This window comes from Rhinatrema bivittatum, chromosome 9 (genome assembly GCF_901001135.1).
Source record: "Rhinatrema bivittatum chromosome 9, aRhiBiv1.1, whole genome shotgun sequence".
NCBI lineage: Eukaryota > Metazoa > Chordata > Amphibia > Gymnophiona > Rhinatrematidae > Rhinatrema > Rhinatrema bivittatum.
In genome coordinates this window covers 191492210-191514434 of record NC_042623.1, presented here as the reverse complement: position 1 = coordinate 191514434, position 22225 = coordinate 191492210, and the positions used below count along the sequence as shown (strand labels likewise).

General features: G+C 45.4%; 1 long non-coding RNA gene across 1 annotated transcript; it reads right to left on the bottom strand.

Annotated features, from left to right (window-relative positions):
- Positions 1 to 1720: 1720 nt before the first annotated feature.
- LOC115099313 lies at positions 1721 to 18688 on the bottom strand. Its single transcript, XR_003858741.1, has 3 exons — positions 18266 to 18688; positions 6721 to 6769; positions 1721 to 2943 (listed from the first exon to the last, which is right to left on the bottom strand). It is a non-coding gene; the product is annotated as an uncharacterized LOC115099313 (long non-coding RNA).
- Positions 18689 to 22225: the final 3537 nt, after the last annotated feature.

The following is a 22225-nucleotide window of genomic DNA, read 5'->3' as shown; positions in this document are numbered from 1 at the left end:
TTAAGTACCAAAATAGCAGCCAAGCATTCAGTCTCAGAGGAAACGTCTCCTCCAAAGGGGGGCCTCCCAGTTTGCTGCTTGGTCAGTCATCCCAGGGGGGAGGGATTGAAGAGAAAATGGATGCAAACAAAAAAAAAAAAAGCAGGTGAAATGACAAAACAGCAAAGGAAGTAATAGGATGAAAAAAAAATATATATAAATCGACCGAGAGCAAAAAAAAAAGCCCCCAGGGAAATCTGTGCTTCTCCCTCTGCAGTATGGGGGAGAAGGAACGTCAGTAGGTGGAAGAGCAGATGAAATGGGACACGGGTGTTGCAGCTCCTGCGCTGTTGCACCTTGCCGCAGACATCAAGGCATATCTTTTGGCAGGTATTGCGGTTTATTTTGATAACAGACCTACTGTTTTCATAAAAGCCGATGCTAGGATTGTCTGGGAAGTTCATTTTATTTGCAGAGTATCACTGTATCCTTAGTTAACGGGACAGCGAATTAAGCGGTCCTTGAGGGAAGGGAAGCTGCCGGCGCGTCCTGACAGAAGCACAAGCTCAGACCCGTGCGCATTAGAGAGCAGGTTGTAGAATGGTGCATTTTTCACTATTGTTATTAAAGCTTTTGTATTTAAAAACCATACGAATGATTCATAACTTTTTGAGGCAGAGCTAGCTGTATCAGCCTGTCTCTCTTGCGGCCTGCAGGGACAAATCTCAGCACGAGCTTATTGCACGCCATCGTCTGGCCTCAGCTCCGGTCTCTCAACGGGCTGATCATCCTTCACGTGCCATTATAGTGCGCCAAGAGACCAGCGCACGTTATAGCTCCCAAATTACTGTAGTTTTGAAAGGCTGCCGCAAGGAATATGTAAACAGGCCTCTCGCGCAAGGATTTCATCCAGCAGTGGAGCTGCGGCTTTTAGCCTTTTTCACACAATCTGGCGTTATTTGTTATCTGAATGAGCGAACCACGATATGCCAACCCACTTCGGCTCTGTAAATGGGGCCGTTCCTCTGAAGTTTCCCTATCTCGGCCAGAAGAACTCATGTTAGGATTTCATAAAGGCGCTGTGTGTTTCAGATAATAGCTGCCTCTTTTCTCTCAAGGTAGCAAGTAGGGACCATGAGATGGGTGATTTATCCCACTGCAGGCTCCCAGTAGTTATTATATCAACAGAGTGAACACAAACATTCGCCAGTGTGTGGCATCACTGGATTTGGGAGCAGTGGCGAAGCCAGAACTGAATTTTTGCTAAACTTTGCTGCCTCGGTTGACGCTTCACTCTACCTAATGATCGAACTGCCCCTGAAGAGTGGGGAAGCCCAACACATGACAATTTTGCAAAGTAAGTGTACCGAGTAACAGTTACATCAGCACTGAGAAACAGGCGTGCAGACGGCCCTCTAGGGCAACCTAGGAAATGGCCAGTTCATTTGCAATTTCTGGAATATAATGAGCAAAACTACCTGAGGTGTAAATTTATAAGCAGGGAATTAGCTCCGGGGAATTTTTTTCAGAACCAGCCTATGGGATATCTGGCTTCCCCATGACTTCACCACGAAATAGGGTCTGGTAGCACGCGTTTCAACAGCTCCCAAAAGCTCACCCCTTGAGAGGAACATCGTGCAACCCAGAACGTGGCAAAATTGAGCCAAAAAAAAATCTCTTAAAGATTTCACAGTTTGTTTGTTTTTTTTAAATAATTTTTTTTTTAATTTATTTATGCAGTTTAAAAAGATTTTGACAGCAAATAAACATGTCAATTACAAGGCAATTTATGTATATAATTGATCAAATTGATCAGTACGCAAGACAAACAAATTAAAGGAAAATTCTTTATACATTGCCAGTTATAAGGAAAAGGAAGGCCCCAATTCAATTAGTCTGGAGCATAATTACGCAAAATTACTTAAGGAATAGGTGCGTTTAAATGCAATTACAAATATATAAACCAATGACCAACCTGGTGAAAGTTCATTTTTTAACTCTTGAGTCTATAAATTTTTTGAGTTCCAATGGTTCTAAAAATACTTTTTTTAAATAATTAAATAGTAGGAGTGCATCCTAGACCAGGAGAGAACAGAGGTGCAATCTCCCTTCCATCCACGTAATTTATTTGGCTTCCACAGTTATATCTCTCATATATATATATATAGTATTTATCCTGGATTCCTGGTCTGGTGTTAGCTGCTTGCCAACCAATCAGCTCTTGAATCAGTTGCCAAATAATGAGACAACCACACTGCCAACCAGTGTCAGGCGCGCACGCACACACACACTCCCTCTCTCCCTGTCTCGCTCTGAAACAAAGACACATATCATATACTACACGTTCTGTAGCTCTCAGTATGTGGGTGTGTCTGTGTCTGAGCCACAAAGAGAGGGTATGTGTCTGTATCAGAAAGATTCACACCCACACTTTACGGCACAAAGGTTGAGTGTGGATGGGGAGAGAGCCACTGACCCAAAGCTGCACAGCTCCAGATGGACTCCTGCTTTCCCACGTGGAGCCAGTGCAGTCAGGGTTGGCGTAAGAGTATTTGACACCACAGATGAACTTTTACAGCCTCCAGCCCCACCCACCCCATACGCAATTTATATTTATGCATTTATAAATAATTTTACATGAAGGAGGACGGCCAAAGTACAGCCTTTAGAGGTAAAAAATATCACAACATGAATACTGTATTTACATGTGTCGCTTACTGCCAACTAGAAAACACTGCCAAAAAAAAAAAAAAGACATGGAACCTGTATTTCTCCTCAATAAACTAAAAAGCCATGGGATAGGAGGTGTTGTGTTAATGTCTTGATGTGGACTGGTAACTGGTTAAAAGACAGGAAACAGAGTAGGACTAATTGGTCAGTTGTTTTCAGTGGAGAAAAGGTGAATTGTTGTGCACCCCAAAGATCTGTCCTGGGACCAGCGCTGTTCAACCTTTCGTTAGTGATCTGGAAAGGGGAGAAACAATGAAGTGAACAAGTTTGCAGATTAACACAGATATTCAGGATAATTAAAACACGGGCAGATTGTAAGGAACTGCAGAAGGACTTTGCACGACTGGAGAACTGGGCATCTAAACGGCAGATGAAATTTAATATGGACAAAAGCAAAACAATGCACATAGGGAAAAATAACCCTAATTTTACACACAGAATGATGGATTCTGCACGACGAGTAACCACCATTGTTAGTTTCAGCGCGCATCCCCTAGTCCTAGTGTTATTTGAAAGGGTAAATAGCTGTTCCTTTTTTACCTGTTCTACTCCATTCACAATTTTTTAGTCCTCAATCTTATCCTGCCTGTTGTCTCTTTTTTTCACTCGATGCACAATCAAGTTATGGAATTCACTGCCCGAGGATGGGATCATGACAACTGGCATAACTGAATTTAAAAAGAGTCTGGGCAAGTTCATGGAAGACAAGTCCATAATTATTAACCAGGTGACTCAGGGAGACCCACCATTTGTCACAGGGAGGTAGCAGCAAGACACTGAATCTTTTAGGGCCTGCCTGGCCACTTTTGATGGACCTCTGGTCTGAACCAGCAAGGCACTTATCTTCTTATACAAAATATCAAAAATGGTTTGCTGGTAACTCTTTATATCAATACAATTGGCCACACCAATATTAATTAAATGTAATACATTTTGTAGGACCAATACGCAAAGAGTCTGTATGCCAATCAGACCCACCATGGAACGGTCACATTACTTTATTTTATTTTTAAACAATTTTTAGAATTTTTTTGTATATTATGTCTTAAAATGTTCCATACTGCCACAGGAGACTCAGTGCAAAACAGACTAATAAGCCATTTTATTTATTTATTTATTTATAACTTTTATATACCAGCATTCGTAAAAAACATCATGTCGGTTTACAGACAACTGAGAAAAGAAATTACAATGATAGGTGGAGGAAGGATAGATAGTTAAAAGGTAAATTAACTTTACTGTAGAGCCAACGGGCGCCACAGTTATTAAATGAGATTACATATGGTTAACCAAGTTAGACATAATTAATTATATACAAGAGGTGACAGTGTGGGGGATAGGGTGGGGGGAAGGGGATGAAGCGCACATGGGAGGCGGGGTGGGGTTGGAACTGTACAAGGGAGTTAGACATAATTAATTATATACAAGGGGTGACAGTGTGGGGGAAAGGGCGGGGGGAAGGGGATGAAGCGCACATGGGAGGCGGGGGTGGGGTTGGAACTGTACAAGGGAGCAGGGGGTGGCGATTTTGGTCAAATAATCCAGACGTCAAAACAACCCTAATAAAATATCCATTCAAAAGAACACAAGTCATAGTACTTAACTCGAGGTAAGATCCCGACGCGATCGCGTTTCGAACCAAAGGTTCTGCTTCAGGGGAAACACCAAATGTACGTCTTCTTCAAAGAAATCATCATATCTTGCAGAAACAATCTTCTCTTAGTGGCTGCTTAAGTCTTTCCTCAGTGGTCTGCTTTCACTGGAATTTTCTGTAGAGTGTCCTTTACGGAAACCATGTTGATCCGCATGTAGGATATCGTGTTCCGATAGAAAACCCGAAAGCTGGTGTAGCACCAGTGATTCAAGAAGCTTGCCTAAAGAAGGTAAACATGCAATGGGTCTAAGATGATTAAGATCAGAAGGGTCTTTAGATTTATTTTTGATTATCGGAAGAATAGAGGTTTGCTTCAGACTGTCAGGAAACTGCCCTGACTCGAGAGATTCATTCACCAACGTGCAAAGAAAATTGCTAACATGGGGCCCAAGGGCTTTGATGAAGGAGCCAGAGCACGGATTTAGTGGTGAATTGGAAGTATTCTGCTTCTGTATTATAGTTAGAATTGAGGTTTCAGATAGTGGTGTAAATTCTGACCAATTACAATTATATACAGTATTGCCGAGGGTAGGATAAGGTAAACGTTTAAATTCTCTGGATATATTATTAACTTTGGTTTTATTACATGTAGGAGTGTCGTAGATAGTAGGGTTATTATTATTAATTGTAGTTAAGGATCTTACAATATTAAAAAGGACATTTGGATTTCCGTTTGCCATTGAAATTTTCTTGGCGAAATAGGTTTTCTTTGCTATGTTTAATTCTTTATTATATCGACGTAAAGTAAGATAGTATGCATTTTTTGCATCAGAAGTTTTTTTACGTCGCTAGCTGCGTTCTATCCTTCTTAGCAAGGTCTTAAAGGAGTGAAGAGACTTAGTATATACCAAGGAGCATTTGGTTTCGCTTTATTATGCATAATCTTTTTTAATGGGGCTATTGCATCTAAAGTTGCAGTAATTGCTGAGTTCCACTTAGTAACAGTGTCATCAATATTGGAAGCTGGAGCTAAAGGCAAGTTTGGCGCAAACGCCTCAATAAAGGAATCTGCAGTAATAAACTTCTGTTTTACTGCTATATAATTACTTCTGGTGTTAGAACTGACATTTTCTATATTTAAAGTAAAATGAATAAGATAATGGTCCAACCAAGGTATAGGGTTAATGATTTTTTTTTCTGGAATAGGGAATGCAAAGGATGGATTGACGAAGGCAAGATCTAGGGTATGTCCCCGGATGTGGGTGGGTACTTGGATCAGCTGTTCCCAACCCAAACCTATCATAGCATCTAAAAAAGAGGTTGCCACTGGAGAAGGTGGAGCGGCATTAATATGCAAGTTGAAATCTCCAACTAGGATTGTTTTGGATAAGTCTACCGGTATAGATGAGATTATCTCTACAAAAAACTAGATAAATCAGAGTGGAAATATCCGGGGGGCAGTATATAATACAAATATTTAAAACACTAGTGGTTACGAGTAAAATTTCATAGGGAGCTGTCAAAATGAATTTTTTTTTATAGGACATAAGGAAGATTTTATAATGGCTAGTAAGCCACCCCCTCTACGATTTGGCCTAGGTTCCGAGATGATAGTGTAGCCTGTAGGACATAGGTTATTTATGGTAACTGAATCTGAGTCAGTTAGCCAAGATTCAGTAAGCAAGAAAAAATCAGGGCTATTAGCATGTAACAAGTCACTGGAATTTTCTTTCTAACCAATTGAGCATTGCAAAATATAAATGACACTCAGGCCGATTCAGTACGGTGTGCTCAGGCCGAGCGCACCGTTAGCCCCCGTTTGGATGTACGTTTTCTACGCGCTATTATTACCCCTTATACATTAAGGGGTAGTAATAGCACGTGGAAAACGCGCGTCCAACCCCCCCGAAACTAATAGCGCCCTCAACATGCAAATGCAGGTTGATGAGGTTATTAGTTAGTCCCGCACGATACAGAAAGTAAAATGTGCAGCCAAGCTGCACATTTTACTGAAATCGGCCCGATTGACATTAAAACTAGAGCAGCAGGTACAATGGACACCAAAGAGTTCTGGTGGGAAGATTTTGATTTTGAGACGTGCAGTGGGTGCAGGGCTATGGCTTTACTGTTACTGTTATTGTTGTTGCTTGCAGCAACTGCAGGAACAAAAATTAGACTAAAGATTTCTCGTGGACTAAATCAAATAATCTACTCATAGGCTAAAGACCTCTATCCTGAAGAGCCCCCCAGAAGATCCTTGAGATGAGACAATTTTGCGATTCGTTTCAGGGCTCCCCGAATGAAATGCCTCATTCATCGCGTTTTTAAAATTCGTTTGAAACAAATGCACATCTCTACTGGCAAATGCACGCCTGCTCTTTAAATGTACCTCTAAATGATTAAATAATAAATTTTACCTGGGTTGCAAGATGCCCTTTGCAATGGATCTGGCATCTATAATCTGCCCTGTGGAAATGAAAAGCAAATAATACTTTAAACTGGTGGTACTATATATGAGAAGATAGAAAAGAGTTAAAAAAAATGCACCTTACCTGTTTAAATGGTAATGATTACTCTTTCTGAAGACAATCTAATTCTTAATTGTATTTACTATCACTACTGCCACCAGTAATTCTTGCAGGAAAAAAAAATAAAATTGAAATACATTTATTTTGTGTGTTTTTGTCTCATCTTATAGATCCACTAAACTTCATCCTTGCTCTGGGAGACCAGACTGGATGAGTTTAGACTCCAAATATTTTAGAACCCACTGGAAAACAGGGCCTTGGTGGAGAGACCCTTTTAGGTATCATCGTGGGTCCCAAAATAAACCTCTACATTCTACCCCGGTCACCATAATGGGTATTAGTGGACCCCTGCCCCAGCAGAGGGTGGCATACAGAAGTCTCAACTTCTATAAGACTGAATAAGTGTCTTTACTGAACTGCCAAAGAAAGAATTCTAAAAGGGAATGAGCTTTATTTGCTGCTGAAATTGTTATCTTTGGCAGTCCGCAGGCTACTCCCGCGGACTGCCTCACTCACTTCCCTGGCCAGGCTGCTTCTGCCTGCTCCCAACATGTTGCCCGGGCTCCACAAGGCAGCCCGCCGTGCTCTGATGTGGCAAGACGCCGCTGACTGCTCACATGGCTTGACGCCGCAGGCCCCAGCTGACATACCTTTCCCTAGGCGTGCACATACACTCAACCTCTCTTGATTTAAAGGGCCAGTGGCGGGAAAGATCCCACGGTGCTGGATGATGAAGTCACTACTAAAGCCCTGTAAAGGGCTCACTCACTTGTGTCCTTATCGCTTCAGCAACAGGTCCCTCTGCTTCTGTGGTAGAGCGTGTGGTAGAGCGTGTTGCTCCAGTGTCTTGTCTTCAGTTCCAGCATCTTGTCCTCAGTTCCAGTGTCTTGTCTTCAGTATTAGCCTTGTCCTTCGGTCTAGGATCTTATCTTCAGTCCCAGCCTTGTCTTCAGTTTTCCTTGTCTGCCTGTGCTACTCCTTGCCTGACCTATCCTGCCTATCCATCCATTCTTTCCTTTCGGACAGATATTCGGTTTGACCTCAGCCTGATCTTGGACACTGTCTGCCACTGACCACTGCCTGCCACTGGATACGTCTGACCACTGCCTACCCCTGACCATCGCCCGGACCTTGGATTCATCTGACCTCTGACTGCTTCGACCTAGCTACTCTAGAATGAGCACACTGCCATCAGCAGAGGCCCCCATCTGCCAGCCCCAGCACCCAAGCACTCAACCCAAGGGAAACGAGGGCTGGTATAGGCAAAGCTTCAGCTGGGACTCTACTTCATCTGGGTCCACCTGCCGACAGTGGGAACCTGCAGGGCTTCTCCCTTCAGGTTGCACCAATCCAGCCTTGGCCCAAGCGTCCACTAATTCAACAGTAATGTGCTGCTGTCTTATAATGAACTTTTGTTGTCGAGCTTGTGGCTTGAATTTGGTTGGGGTAACCCTACTTTTTGAATATTAAATACTCAACCACCATGCCATGTTTGGACTGAATTTAATTCCAGGGTTTTTATTAGAGTGAGGGGTAGGTTGCCAGCCAGTTGGTGCTTATGAGAAGAAACCAATCACTTAGGTGGTTAACCTTCCAGCCACAGCTGGGGAAAATATCCTTGTCCAGTGAAGGATATAAACTTGAACCCGGTCCACTATAACAACTGTTTGACCACTTTCTAAAGAACCCAGTAACCAGTGAAAGATATGGACACCTCATTACCAGTAACAGATTATATCTTATGTGCCCCAAACTGGGGTAACACATCAATAGTATTGTGCAAGAAACCCCAATTTCCTTAAAACTGTTTAAAATTGAGTACAAATAAGCTGATGGCAGTGAATTCTCCAGTGACAGAAAGGTACTCAAGATCTTATTCTCAGGGATTGCTGAATTACCAACACATGGGGGCTGATGCAAAATCGTGCACTCAGGCTAGCACACAGCTTTACCCATGGTTGGACACATTTTGGACATGCGAAATGAGCATCCAATACAATAAAGGTATTAGCGCATCCATAACGAGCATGTAAACCAGCGTGTACCAAATAGTGCTGATCATTGATCTGGATCAGACAGACATCCGAGTTTGCTATCCAGGCAGATAAACTTTCTTTCCAAACAATCCTCAAGACAAAGATTCTTTAAGTTTGAAATTATTTATTGTACAGGTAGATTCTACTTACAATTGTTGCATCTCAAACGTAAGCCCCAAGGCAAAGATCTTTGGTAACTGGAGACAGGGTAGCAGGAGGGAAAAGGAAGTTTCTTGTGTTGCAGGAGTCAGTTTGTGATAGAGGTAGGGAGCTTGAGGGATATGAGGCTGATTTAGTCTTTAGAAGAAGGCAGTAAAAAAGAAGGTAAAAACTCGATCGTTTCAGGGAGCTTCGCTGAAGCCCGCATGGGCAAGACTGAGCTTTCCTTGGGAGCTGCTAAAAGAAATGCCTCCTCAAGCTGGGGGCAGGGGGGCAAGGCCCAATGGCAGTGAGCCTAAGAACCATGTGACACAGGGGGAACATGAAGGACAGTCCCTTGAGCCGAAAAGGCACCTAGGAAGACTCAAGTTAGATTGAGGGGCATTCGAGCTCTTCGGATAGTGAGAGAAAGTGGAGGGAGGAGGGAGCTTCTCTTAAGGGCAAAGGCTCCTCTTACAGGCAAGGCTCACAGACTTTTGTCATGGGTTACAAAAAGTGTTTCAGTATCAAGAATCCTCAGAAGGGAGGGACTGCACTAAACACAGTTAAACTACAGTATATACAGATACAAACATGAACCCACTGCTGGGGACAGGACAATCATATTTAAATTCCATTGAAATTACTTGATTAGCTATTACCCCCCAATGCATGAACGTGTATCCAAAACCTGTGCGTCCATGAGTTTTTTTATGCTTGAAATTTTGTACTATCCATGTCCCTGGTGTTATTAGGAGTGGAGGAGTAGCCTGGTGGTTAGAGCAGTGGGCTATGAAGTAGGAGACCAGGAGTTCAAGTCCCACTGTTACTCCTTGTGACCTTGGGCAAGTCACTTTACCCTCCATTGCCTCAGGTACAAACTTAGATGATAAGCCCTCTGAGGCTGGGCAGGTCATGTGGGAGTTTCCATAGCAACCAGCCCTCATGCTTATGACTCATGTGTGAAGTCAGAGGAGAACTGGGATCTATTGTCAAGGAATCCCAATTGACAAAGTAAGGGAACATAGAGGGAAGTATTTTTCTAAATCACTGAACTTTCCATCCTTTATCTTGCAATCCCTGACTGTTTCAGCTTGCAATTGGATTTTATCTCTCACTTGTGAAGGATACATCCTGCGTTGCTGTTGTCTTAGAATTCTGTATTACTACAGTCTTCTGTATCAACAGTGCTTTGGTTCAAGATTAGAAACATTTCATCTCTTCTAATCCTGTTAGCTGATGTCACATTGTGTTATTTTGCACAAGTTTATAATTTTTTTTAACGTCTCACTACTCAGTGCTACTGATTTAGAGGAAGTTAGTTTTCTCCAACATTCCCTTCCCTTTAGGGGGAAGTCACTCCAGGCTGCCTGGCCTGCCTGGTTGGCACTGGATATTTTTGCAGCTATTTATGAAATTTTAAACCTATAGCTAACTGAACTCTGCCACATAGAGAGGCTGCTTTAACTCTCTTTGTCTGGGTCTGTATCTGTTAGATATGTCAGTGCATCCACACAGTAGGTCTATGACAGTTACCACCATAGCTACAGCCAGCCACTTTGGGGATTATTTTATTTTGCTACTGCATTTAAATTACTAGTGTACTCACCTTTACTTCTGTTTTACCAGTATTGAGCTCACACACATAGTATAGCATTATACCATTCTTTACTTTTTCTGTGTGTGTTGGGTGCATCAGCGTGCACTGTAGTCACTACCAGAGCAAAATACTAAAATTGTTGTTCTATGTAGTGTTGTTAAGCCTTACACACAGAAGAATCACTGTAATGTTTTGCACGCTAGTGTCGTCAGTGTGACTAACCACCAAATTTTCAGAAATAAAGATTGACACCTTTTTTTCCAGCTCTGCAGTAGAACAAAAAAATCTATCATGTCAGGCAAAGAACATGGGAAGCCCCCAATTGTTGGCAGGAGACTTGCTAGACAGACAACAGTAAGTCTCCCAACTAAGATAAAGAAGGATATTTTCAAATCCCATATGTCAGCAGGAGAGACAGGCATGTCAAGTTGCAAGACGTTGAAATTTGGGGAAGATATGCCAGTTGTTCCATCAGTGATTCAGCCAGATCCTGCTATCTCAGAGAAGGAAAGGGAAGACACTACTAGTAGCAGCAGAGTACAACCACCAGTACCTTTAGAAGTACAAGTACAAGTGGTGAAACCTAAACCATTAGTGCAAACATTTAGTGCGGCAGAGACTATAAAATCAGTTTTGTCATCCTCTTCTGATTCAGCTTGATGAATCTCCCTTGAAAGGATTTCCTGAAGCAGAGATGGGAGAGGTATTAGCTGAAGACCCTGCATTACGAGGTTTAGTTAGTACTGTGCTAGCTTCCACTTCACTGAGAGGAGAGAGAGTGGCAGGGCGGACATTTTAGTGAGGGAGAGCAAGCCACACTGAGAGTGCAGGATCAGAGGATGAGTGAATGCTCTGCGGCAGTTCCTCAGGCTCCATCTGTGACCACACACACTTCACTGCCAGCAGCGCCATCCACCCCAATGGATGAAGACAGAGGCAAGGGATCACAAAAGAAATCTGTGATTTGGAGCCATTTTCAAATGAGGGAAGACCCACGCTTTGCACAATGCAACTATTGCGCAAAGGACCTCAGCCGAGGGAAGCAACTGGGCCATTTAAGCAATTCTGGAATGGAACATCACCTTCCATCTGCACCTAGGGATAATAGTAGTAATAGTCAGAGGGCCCTTTCTGCAAGACAGAGGATGCTAGTATTTGAAAAGAGGAATGAGTGTTCCTCAAGCTCCTTCCATGACTTTGGCTCCTTCTACGAGTCGGGTGGCAGGCCAGCAGCAGCAATCCCCAGCTATATCTAAGAAGCGACAGCCCACAATGGAGGAAATGAGGTGGTATTCGGTGGCACTGTCATGGGGGAAAGAGACAGGCAGCATCCAAAGTGGTGACATGGACTATCGGTGAGATGATGGCTTTAGATGATCAGCCCCTGCACGTCATTGAGAACATGGGTCTCAGGCATTTATGGCAGCATCTAGCACCAAACTATAAAGTGCCCTCTAGGTCATCCCCAATTTGTACAAACATTGTCGTAGCCGTGTGCAGATGCTGGTGTGAAAGCACAGGAGACGGTGTCCATTTCACAAATGACATATTGACATCCACAAATGCCTCACACTCCTTCTCTCTATTGGCATACTGGTGGGATCTGGCCAAGGTAGGGGCAGGCAGCAGCTCCACAGGGGCCGGAGCAACAGAATGCAGGTGGGCTTTGCTGTACACTCACTTGGCAGACAGTTCCCATATCTCTGCCAATATTTTAGCAGCTGGACTCCCAGCAGCGATTTATATACCCTGCAGGCTTATGACCTCACATCATGATGCCACGCTGGGGGTGCACCATTCCAGTTCAAAGTAGTAATTTTCTAATAAACATTCCCCATATTCCATTTGACAGAATGTATGCATGTCCACATGGTACATGCGTGATGCAATATGAATGTCCCATGAAATAAACTGGGTAGCGCTTTGGAGGCTCTTTTTCAAACAACGCACACTCTTTTGGCAGCCTTTTTCATTTCAGTTTCATTTGAAAACTGCATCGGGCGCCCAGGAGAGGTGGATGTACGCGGGTTGAAAAAAAACAGGCGCCCACTTTGGACGCACGTTTTTTCACGCATGGTATTGCATCAGCCCCATAGAGGGCAGTAATAGTAAAGAGAGAGATTAAGGGGGACACAAATGCCATTAAGTTGGGAGACTCCACTAGCAGAGCACTTAAAGATACTGAGGACAATTTTTGAAGCGATTAAAGTGGGTAAAAAGTGTATTACTCGTGTTAATCAGATGTCTGAAAATGGAGCTACCAGTGCCTATGGTGTTTTGCAGTGCATGCATTTTTTAATTGCATCGAGAGGAGGTGTGGGTTTAAACTGGGGGGGGGGGGGGGGGGCGGGAGGAGAGGTACACACGTAAATGGTATTTCATAATCTTGGAGAAAAAAATCCATCCAGAGAAAAGTCAGTTGCAAGCAACAGTGCATCTTCTGTACTGGCTGCAAGGTTCATAATTAAAGCATGCATGTGTGGTTTTGCTTTAAAAATGGGTGCAAAGTCAGAAGGCAAAAAGTGGTCTTTGTCCCAGTATGGACAGTTTGAAAATTGCCCCCATTGAAGACAAAATTACTGGTCACAAAGGGCACTCGGAAATATTAGAGAATCGCATTGTGGGGCTTCATACCTGAAGGCAGAGAATGCTAAAATTAATTCTAAAATGCTTAAGGTGCCAGAAAAAGCCAACGACCTTGGAAACAGATCCTGGCGTAATAACCTAACCCATGAATTATAGCAGGGAAAGACATGGCTCATTATGTTAATGTATTATTTAGGGACGCCTTGGAACCTGCAGACAGGGACAACATTCTTCTGTTTTTTTGAGCCAACTCCTTTGTATTTCCAGTCATTGCAGGATTAGTCCTGGGTCAGGAGCAGAGCACCAGGGTTTTTTCCAAAACCCTGTAATCATGAGGCCTGAATCCGGCCACTAGGTGTCACTTTTAAATAACGACCTTGATCTCCATCCTCCTGGGGAGCAGTGAATGCCGCCTCTACAGCATTCCTCAGCCCCAGCCAACTGAGGGAGTGGAAGACCCGACTTGGGGATTGAACTGGGGATCTTCCACTGAGCCACCAGGCCAGCCAAGGAGATAACATCCCGAATGAATGGGTACAACACATATCGGCAAGAAAACTCAATGATGTCAGCTGCGCTTAGAATTGCTCAGTTTCCAGGATAAGGAAAGTACCACAGCAGCATATTGCACCAAGAAGCAGATTGTAGTAGAACATACTCTAGTGAAACTTTTTCATGACTGCTTCTATAATCTGTTGATGAAACGTTTTTCAAGCTGGTCATTTTGCCTGGTAAGACAGCAATCCTGAGTTACCCAGCTATCATAGACATCTCTCTCAAAGGTAATGTGCTACATTTGCCATCCCTGTTGCGTCGGAGGTGGACCCTTGGGCCAAGGTGGGGTTGACGCAACCCGTAGGCAAGGACCTATGAGTTCCCACCGTTGGCAGGCAGAGTGTGCTGATGAACAAAGGCCAACTGGAGCTTCACCAATACCAGCCCTCGTTCCCTGCGAGTTGAGCCTTTGGGTGCCAGGGTCGGCTGGACTTAGGTGGGCCTCTGTATGTAGTTGATGTAGAGATCAGTTCAGCCCAGAGACAGCAGGTGAGAGATGGTGCAGTCTTACACTGGAGACTCAGGCGCCAAAGGAACAGAGGCAGACAGGGGGCACCTGAGCAACAGCAGGCCAAAGCCTCTATAGACCAAGTCCAGGAGGTAAGCTGGAGAATCGTCGAGGAACAGGCTGAGTGAGGGCTGGAGGCAATCCAGAGGCAGTGGCAAGAAAGGATGAGGTCTGATCTCGGAGATAGTCAAACGTAGTCAGATGAAGCAGAGGTCTGGGTCTGGAGATAGGCAATAGCGTAGTCAGGCGAAGCAGAGATCCGGGCTTGGAGAGAGTCAATGGCGTGGTCAGGCGAAGCAGAGGTCCGGGCTTGGAAAGAGAGTCAATGGCATGGTCAGGCAAAAAAGAGATCCGGCTTGGAGAGAGTCAATGGCGTGGTCAAGCGAAGCAGAGGTCCGGGCTTGGAGAGAGTCAATGGCGTGGTCAGGCGAAGCAGAGGTCCGGGCTTGGAAAGAGAGTCAATGGCATGGTCAGGCAAAAAAGAGATCCGGCTTGGAGAGAGTCAATGGCGTGGTCAAGCGAAGCAGAGGTCCGGGCTTGGAGAGAGTCAATGGCGTGGTCAGGCGAAGCAGAGATCTGGGCTTGGAGAGAGTCAATGGCGTGGTCAGGCAAAGCCAAGTCAAAGTCCATGTAGGCAATCCGAGGTATGGAGCAAGACAGGAAAAAGGAGACAGAAACAAGGAACAAACGAAGAACAGGAACGGAGGAGTGAGACGAATCTCTAGGAGGCAATGAGTACTCGACCAGCGAGGAGACCTGTTGCAAAGGCAAAGCTAGGGAGCGGAGCCTGCACTTAAATACTGAAGCTCCGTTGACATCATCACCCGGGGCCGCGGCTAGGTTCCCGTTGCGGTCCCTACTTAAAACATCTGTGATGCGCGCCTAGGGAGGGTTGCGGCGCCAAGAAGGAGCGTCTCTCCGCGGGTCATGCGGAGAGGCCCGACAAGAAGCAATGGACGTGATGGCTGGACCGGGAGCGCCAGGGACTGCAGCTGGGCCGGAGGCACTGGGGGAGGCCGAGGGTGGAGCTGATGGCCCACTGCTACCAGCGAGGAGGAACCAGCAGCTGGAGTCACAGTAGAAAGGGGAATGGGCCGTGCCGCGGGTCTGCCGCGGATGGCATGCGTAACAATCCCAGAGGCAGCAGAAGCATTTCCTAACAAAATTGGTGTAGGAGTGCCGGGTTTGACCAGTAAGGCAGATGGGAAGGACACAGAGACAGCACCGGGCCGTCAAGATCACTTCCTCCCTGATAATGTTAGTGGAAGAAAGAAATAGGGCAGGGCCCGTGAACCGGTAATGTCACCATCTCCTTTTTTCTATTTAATAGTTTCTCATCAGCTTAGCATTGCATGAGACACATCTATCTATATTATAAGAAGAGTTATACCATCTGCTGCAAACATTTGTTTGATTCCTTTGGATTTGCAGTTCTCTTGCACAATCTGGATTTTCACATGCCGGAGGCAGCAGTGACGGAATATTGATGTACAGGGTGTGCAAGTTCAGAATTATCAGAACAGACGCTTGTATGTGGTTAAGGTCCTAATGTTATCGCTAAATTAGTTTAGTGGCTAATACAGAGATGGGCAAACGTTTGGACCCAAGGGCCAGCTGGAGCTGGAGATGCTGCAGAGACAGGGCTGATGGCTCCTGGAGGGAGGGAGTCATAGTCGGGGCACAGCCATGGCCGGATTGAAGGCTCACGACTGCAGGGTTTCGGAAGCTTATGGTCCCCTCAGTCAGGGGCTACTGCTGTGGTAAGCGGGCTAGATGAGGTTATAAAAGAGTGGGGGAAATCCGCGGGTCGCTGTGAACAAAGGTCTCACTAAACCGTATCCCAGCACCAGTACTAATTGCGCTGGAATCCAAAAGGACTGGGAGAAGACTGTTTGGTTCCATCACACACACACCCAAAACAAAACAAAAAAAAGAAAACAGAGAAGGGGCAGAAGAGGCAGAAGAGGCAGAAGGGAAACTTTGCCTGCTTGCAGATGACTTGAAAATTTGCAACACAGTAGACATACCAAAGGGCTAGATAGTAAATGGCGTGGTCAGGCAAAAAAGAGGTCCGGGCTTGGAGAGAGTCAATGGTGTGGTCAGGTGAAGCAGAGGTCTGGGCTTAGAGTCAATGGCGTGGTCAGGCAATGCAGAGGTCCAGGCTTGGAGAGAGTCAATGGCGTGGTCAGGTGAAGCAGAGGTCCGGGCTTAAAGTCAATGGCGTGGTCAGGCAATGCAGAGGTCCAGGCTTGGAGAGAGTCAATGGCGTGGTCAGGTGAAGCAGAGGTCCGGGCTTAGAGTCAATGGCGTGGTCAGGCAAAGCAGAGATCCGGGCTTGGAGAGAGTCAATGGCGTGGTCAGGCAATGCAGAGGTCCAGGCTTGGAGAGAGTCAATGGCGTGGTCAGGCGAAGCAGAGGTCCGGGCTGGAAAATAGTCACAGACATGGCAACTACAATCAATTCCTGAGTTGGTGCTTCTTGCTCCCTCTCTGGCCGTATTCAAGTCCCCCCTTTCATACTGCTTTAAAATCCAAAATCCCTAACTCTTCCAAGAAATATAGAAACACAGAAAATGACGGCAGAAAGGCCCAAATGGTCCACAGTCTGCCCAGCAAGCTTATAGTAACATCTGCCAGGCCGTGCAGGTCACCCCCACACTTAGTTTCCCAAACCGTCAAAGTCAGAGCCCTGGTTGGATGCTGTCTGAGTCTAATTTTCCGTTACTTCTTGCTGTTGAAATTGGAGTTGCATCAGAAGTTATCAGCCTTATTGGTTAAGGGTAGTAACCACCACACCAGCAAGTTACCCCCATACACTCGTTTCTTCATTCCCGTCCTCTAGCCTTTAGGGATCCACAGTGTTTATCCCATGCCCCTTTGAATTCCTTCAATGTTTTCATCTTCACCACCTATCATAATTGTACTCTTATGATACTGTCCTGGCCTGCACCATCAATACCACCTAAAAATCATTTTCAGAAGGAGATGGAGATAAGCGCTAATTTATGACTCATGGAATTCACTAAAGTTAGTTACAATTCTTTGACACATTTAGCTAGTTGATGGATATTATATGCCCCACAACTGCTGTATACTCCATTTCACTGATAAAAAGCAATAAATATAATGTCTATTTACAAATGTTATATAGCACATGACATATGATTTAAACAAAAGCCTGTAATTTGATTCATAACTGTTTCATTAGACGGCAAATATGCCCTTGACTTTGGCTGCATGAGACATTATTAAGTGTTCGTTCATCGTAAAGATCTGGCAGACAACATAAGCAAAGTCTCGGGGATATACAGACTAAGGGGGTGTGATGATCATGGAAGAAATGACCCACAGGACGTCATTCAAGCTGCGGGAGCGGTGGGAATGGATCGGCGTTGTGCAAGTTAAAATATCCAGGTGTTTTGCAGGAAAAAAAAGTGCAGACTCAGGCAAGACTGAAAACTTTTTTTTTTTTTAAACAGAGTTTGAGTAAAAAAAAAAAAAAAATTACTGTCTTGATCATGCAAGGCCTGCACCTTTTGTGACATGAAAATTATTCTGCACCTTGATACCAAGAGGATCTTAGAGTTGAGTAGAATTCTAGCGATCTAATTAGAAACAAAAGAATAGAAATAGCAAATTTTAATTGAAGACTGAGAGGTGCTCTCCAGAGCATCCTCTATCAGTTCTACATTTTTAGCATTGCCGAGGAAAGGATAAAACATCCAATTAATTTTTCATTCTAAAACTTTAAATTATAATTAAAGCAACAGTCATAACAAGAAAGATTTCTCTTGATATTGAGTCATGCGGAGCTAAGTGTAGTCATTTTGACTTGGGGATTTATTTTATTACTTTAAATTCTTTCTTAGCAGAGTTTGAAGAAAGCATTAAAATACGTTTCCTCTGAAGCTTCCTGTGCAATATTCTACAGACCTGGTCTCCCTGCCTTTGCAGACACAGAAAGGGGATGAATTAGCACGTGTCTGAAACTTGTTACCGAGCAGCCTCTCACCTTCTCTTCGGCCAGCCCGGCCCGTCCCCCGACATCATTTTGCCGGCACGGCAGGAGCCATGACGCGAATTCCTGCAGCAGCAGGAGCTGCGCCGGGGATCTTCCTCGCGGCATGGAGCTGCTCCGGTCCTGCCTCCGCGGTCCTGTGGCCACCATCTTGCCGCCCCTGCGGCTGCCCGAGGCTGTGCCTGTTTTCTTCACCTCGGCAGAGGCCGCTAACATCGTCTTCTTTGATGCAGCCCGGAGGCCGCAGCCCCTGGGGTCTTCTTGCGGCAGGAGCCGCCCCTGGACCTTCTCCTAAGCAGTAGGACGCCGCCGCTTCAGTGTCAGGGCCTGCAAGGCCCAGCTCCTGCTTCAGCTCCTCCTTTCTTCTCGATGTCAGCGTCTGCAGGGCTGCTGTCCAGGATCCTGCAACTTCCTGTTCCTGCCCTCTGGGGGGGGGGGGGGGAGCATCTCTCTCCTCCAGAGTTAAAGGGCCAGGAGGGAGTGGTCCCTCTGGCCCCACCTGCAAGCTCCTCCCTGTTTCCTGCTGCAGCCTACAAAAGGCTTCCACCATCATTCCAGCTTTGCCTTTGCAAGGAGTAAGTCCTCCCTAGGACTCCATAATCTGTTTTCCTCCTAGGCACGCTGTTCCATGTGGGATCCTGAGTCTTTGTCTAGATGTTCTTTGTTCCTTGGTACTCTTGCCTTCATCTTTGTTCCAGATGTTCTCCTGATGTCTTCTGCTTTCCTGATGTTCCTGTCTCCAAGTTATTCCAGATGTCTTCAGCTTCATTTTGACCCGTCCCTCGTGGTCTGCGACCAACCCGGCTGGGCTGAGTAGGGTGCGTAGTGATCCAGTGGTCTGTGACCATCCCTGTTGGGGTGTGTAGGGCACTGGTGGGTCCTTCCATCATATGGTGCTGAGGAGTCTTCCCATCCTATCCAAGTCCCATTTTCGGATTGTCGCCCTCCAACGTCTGAGCCTTAGTCGCCCATCTCCAAGCCGAGTTTGCCTTTGTTCTCGAATGAACTCTGTCTTGTCAGTCCTAGGTGTGGTCCAAGCCTGGCATTGGTTAGCTGTGGTGGACGCCCTTCTGCATTGGCCCTAGAGTCTTTGTTTGCCCTGCCATACCTGAGTCTTCGTCTGCCTTGCATGCCCGATGTCTTCGTTTGCCTTGTCCTCTGTCCGGCCTGCTGCACCCCGCCGCTCCCTAGCGGCAGTCCGAAAGGGCTTAGAACGGTCGGAGGACCATTCAGAGACCACCATTGTGTTGGTGGTCTCAAGGAAGCATGCAGTTCCGGTCGAGGCTCAGGGTAAGGACGTTTCACCGCAAGGGCACACATCTCATCCCACGCTGGAGAGTGCTCCCTTGGTGCTCTCTTCCATCCGCAGTGCAACACTTGTGAGCAGTCGGCCGCAGCAGTAGCGTCTATGTGCAATGCCATGCGCGCATAATTTTCTTACCCTTTGCGGGAAATGCTTAACAGAGGCCAAACTGATTTTCAGGACCCTAAGGGAACTTGGCTTTCATGCCGAAAATGGGGTTCCTTTAACAGCTACATTGTCTGCAGTTCATCATACCAAAACACAGCATAAGATGCTAAAATAAGGAAGATTTCGGTTCAAAGAATCCGACGGCGTGGTGGAAGATATTTCACTCCTGAGCATTCTAACCAAAGGAGCTGAAAGGTGTGGCTGACCTACACACCATCTGCTATCTGGCATTTCCAGAACAGCGCCAAGCCCTGCAAAAAAGGTTTGTGGTACCAGAGTCAGTAGGCTAGCATGGAGTGAGCCTTACAGGCTCTCACCAAGGGGCAGCAGAAAACCTGGGGATCAGTGCACACTGCACACCCTGACGGAACATATTGGCCAGCAACAAGCAAATGATTGTGAATCAGTTGGCACAAACACTGCAAACTACAATGATGTAGGCATGGCCTCCACCTCCAGTTCTCTTTAAGTTAAAGACAGGGGAGGACCTGGACATCTTCCTGAATAACTTTGAAAGAATTGCCCGCCTGATGGGCTGGCTGGAACTGATCAAAAATTAGGCCGACATGAGGAAAGGTTAACTGGGTTGGATGATGATGTGTTGCAATTACAAACAGAAGAAACGATGACTTGGAAAATCGGAGTAGGCGGAATAATATGCACATCCTTGGTTTGCCAGAATCGATACAAGAGGAGGATCTATTGATGTGGTGTGAATCACACTTACCTGAGCTACTGGGAGTAAACACATATTCACAGCAAATGATAATTGAGCACACACATCGTATTGGGCCATTCTCAAGTACTGCTCAACGCCCACTTCAAGTTATTGTGAAATTGCTCAACCTCCTTGATAAAATGCACATTTAAACCATCTGGATTAGCTGCTTTTCAAGCAGCTAATCCAGATGGAAGGGCCACCTATGCACAAGTCAAGATTGCTATCCTGAAAAGAGCAGGATATATTTCAGAAACCTATAGGCAACAGTTCCAAAGGGGCATCTTACAGCCCAGGGAAGTCCCTGAAACCTGTTCCCTCAACTGAAATATGCTAGATGGAAGTCGCTACAGCCAGAGACAAAGACTGGCCTTGAGGTAGTCAACCAGAAGCTTCTTGAACAGTTCCTAGACAGATTTGACTGGCCCATGCGGAACTGGATCTGTAGGCACCCAGGACTCACTTTGGAGAAAAAGCACTAGAAGTGGCAGATGCCTTCCACCAGGCCCAAGTAATGCCTGATTTAATCTGGAGGCTGCAAAGGCAGCCCGCACAAGCCCCCTGGTGCAGTAATGAGCGTGGAGGACCCCAGCAATGAACCAAAGAAGTGGACAGCTCATGGCCTGGGCCCAGCCTGCAGGCCATAGCCTTTCCCATTTGTTTCAACTATGAGAGGAGAAGTCACTTGGCCAGAGTCCATCAATATGATCAAAGCGAAGCAATGGGCATTAATAAGGTGACAGGACCTCTGATGATGATGCAGGACTAGGCATAGGTAACGAGCCTGAGCTCCTAGGGAATCGCTAATCATCTGTATATTAAACCTGCAAATATCTTGGATCGACCACTGATTTAGAAGTATTGGACAATTTTATGGTGTGCTGCAAGTGTAACATGTCCACTAGACTAAAAAGAACTGGGGCGGAGAATCAGACAGTGCAGGAGGATAAGATGGCAGCTGAGGCCAGAGCAACGCCAGAAGGTATCTCTGAGCAGCTATTAAGTGCTATTATGAAGGTTGTGTCTGCCACTGTGAATGCACAGTTTAAAAAACTGCAGACATCTTTAGACAAGTTAAATGAGAAATGTCCTAATCAAAATATGATGCTCTTGACCACTGATCAAAAATTAGGCCGACATGAGGAAAGGTTAACTGGGTTGGATGATGATGTGTTGCAATTACAAACAGAAGAAACGATGACTTGGAAAATCGGAGTAGGCGGAATAACATGCACATCCTTGGTTTGCCAGAATCGATACAAGAGGAGGATCTATTGATGTGGTGTGAATCACACTTACCTGAGCTACTGGGAGTAAACACATATTCACAGCAAATGATAATTGAGCACACACATCGTATTGGGCCATTCTCAAGTACTGCTCAACGCCCACTTCAAGTTATTGTGAAATTGCTCAACCTCCTTGATAAAATGCACATTTAAATGCGTTTCACAATAAAAGAAGAAGTGCTGTATGAAAACGCCAAGCTGTTATGGTTCCCAGATTCGGCCCATGTTACTGCGTCACAGCGCAAGCTGACATAATTTTGCTCTTGACTGCACAGAAAACGAATCACGTTTTCACTCCATTTTCCTGCCTGTCTAAAAGTCTTTTGTAAGGGGGAGATGAGGTTGTTTGACTCCAAGGCAGAAATTCAGGACTTCATGGCCTCTATAGCCTGAGCTGATGTGGGTCAATTTTCTGTTTTTGATATCTTTACGATTGCGGAGTTAACCTGACCTAATGACCGGTGCAATGGTTCAGA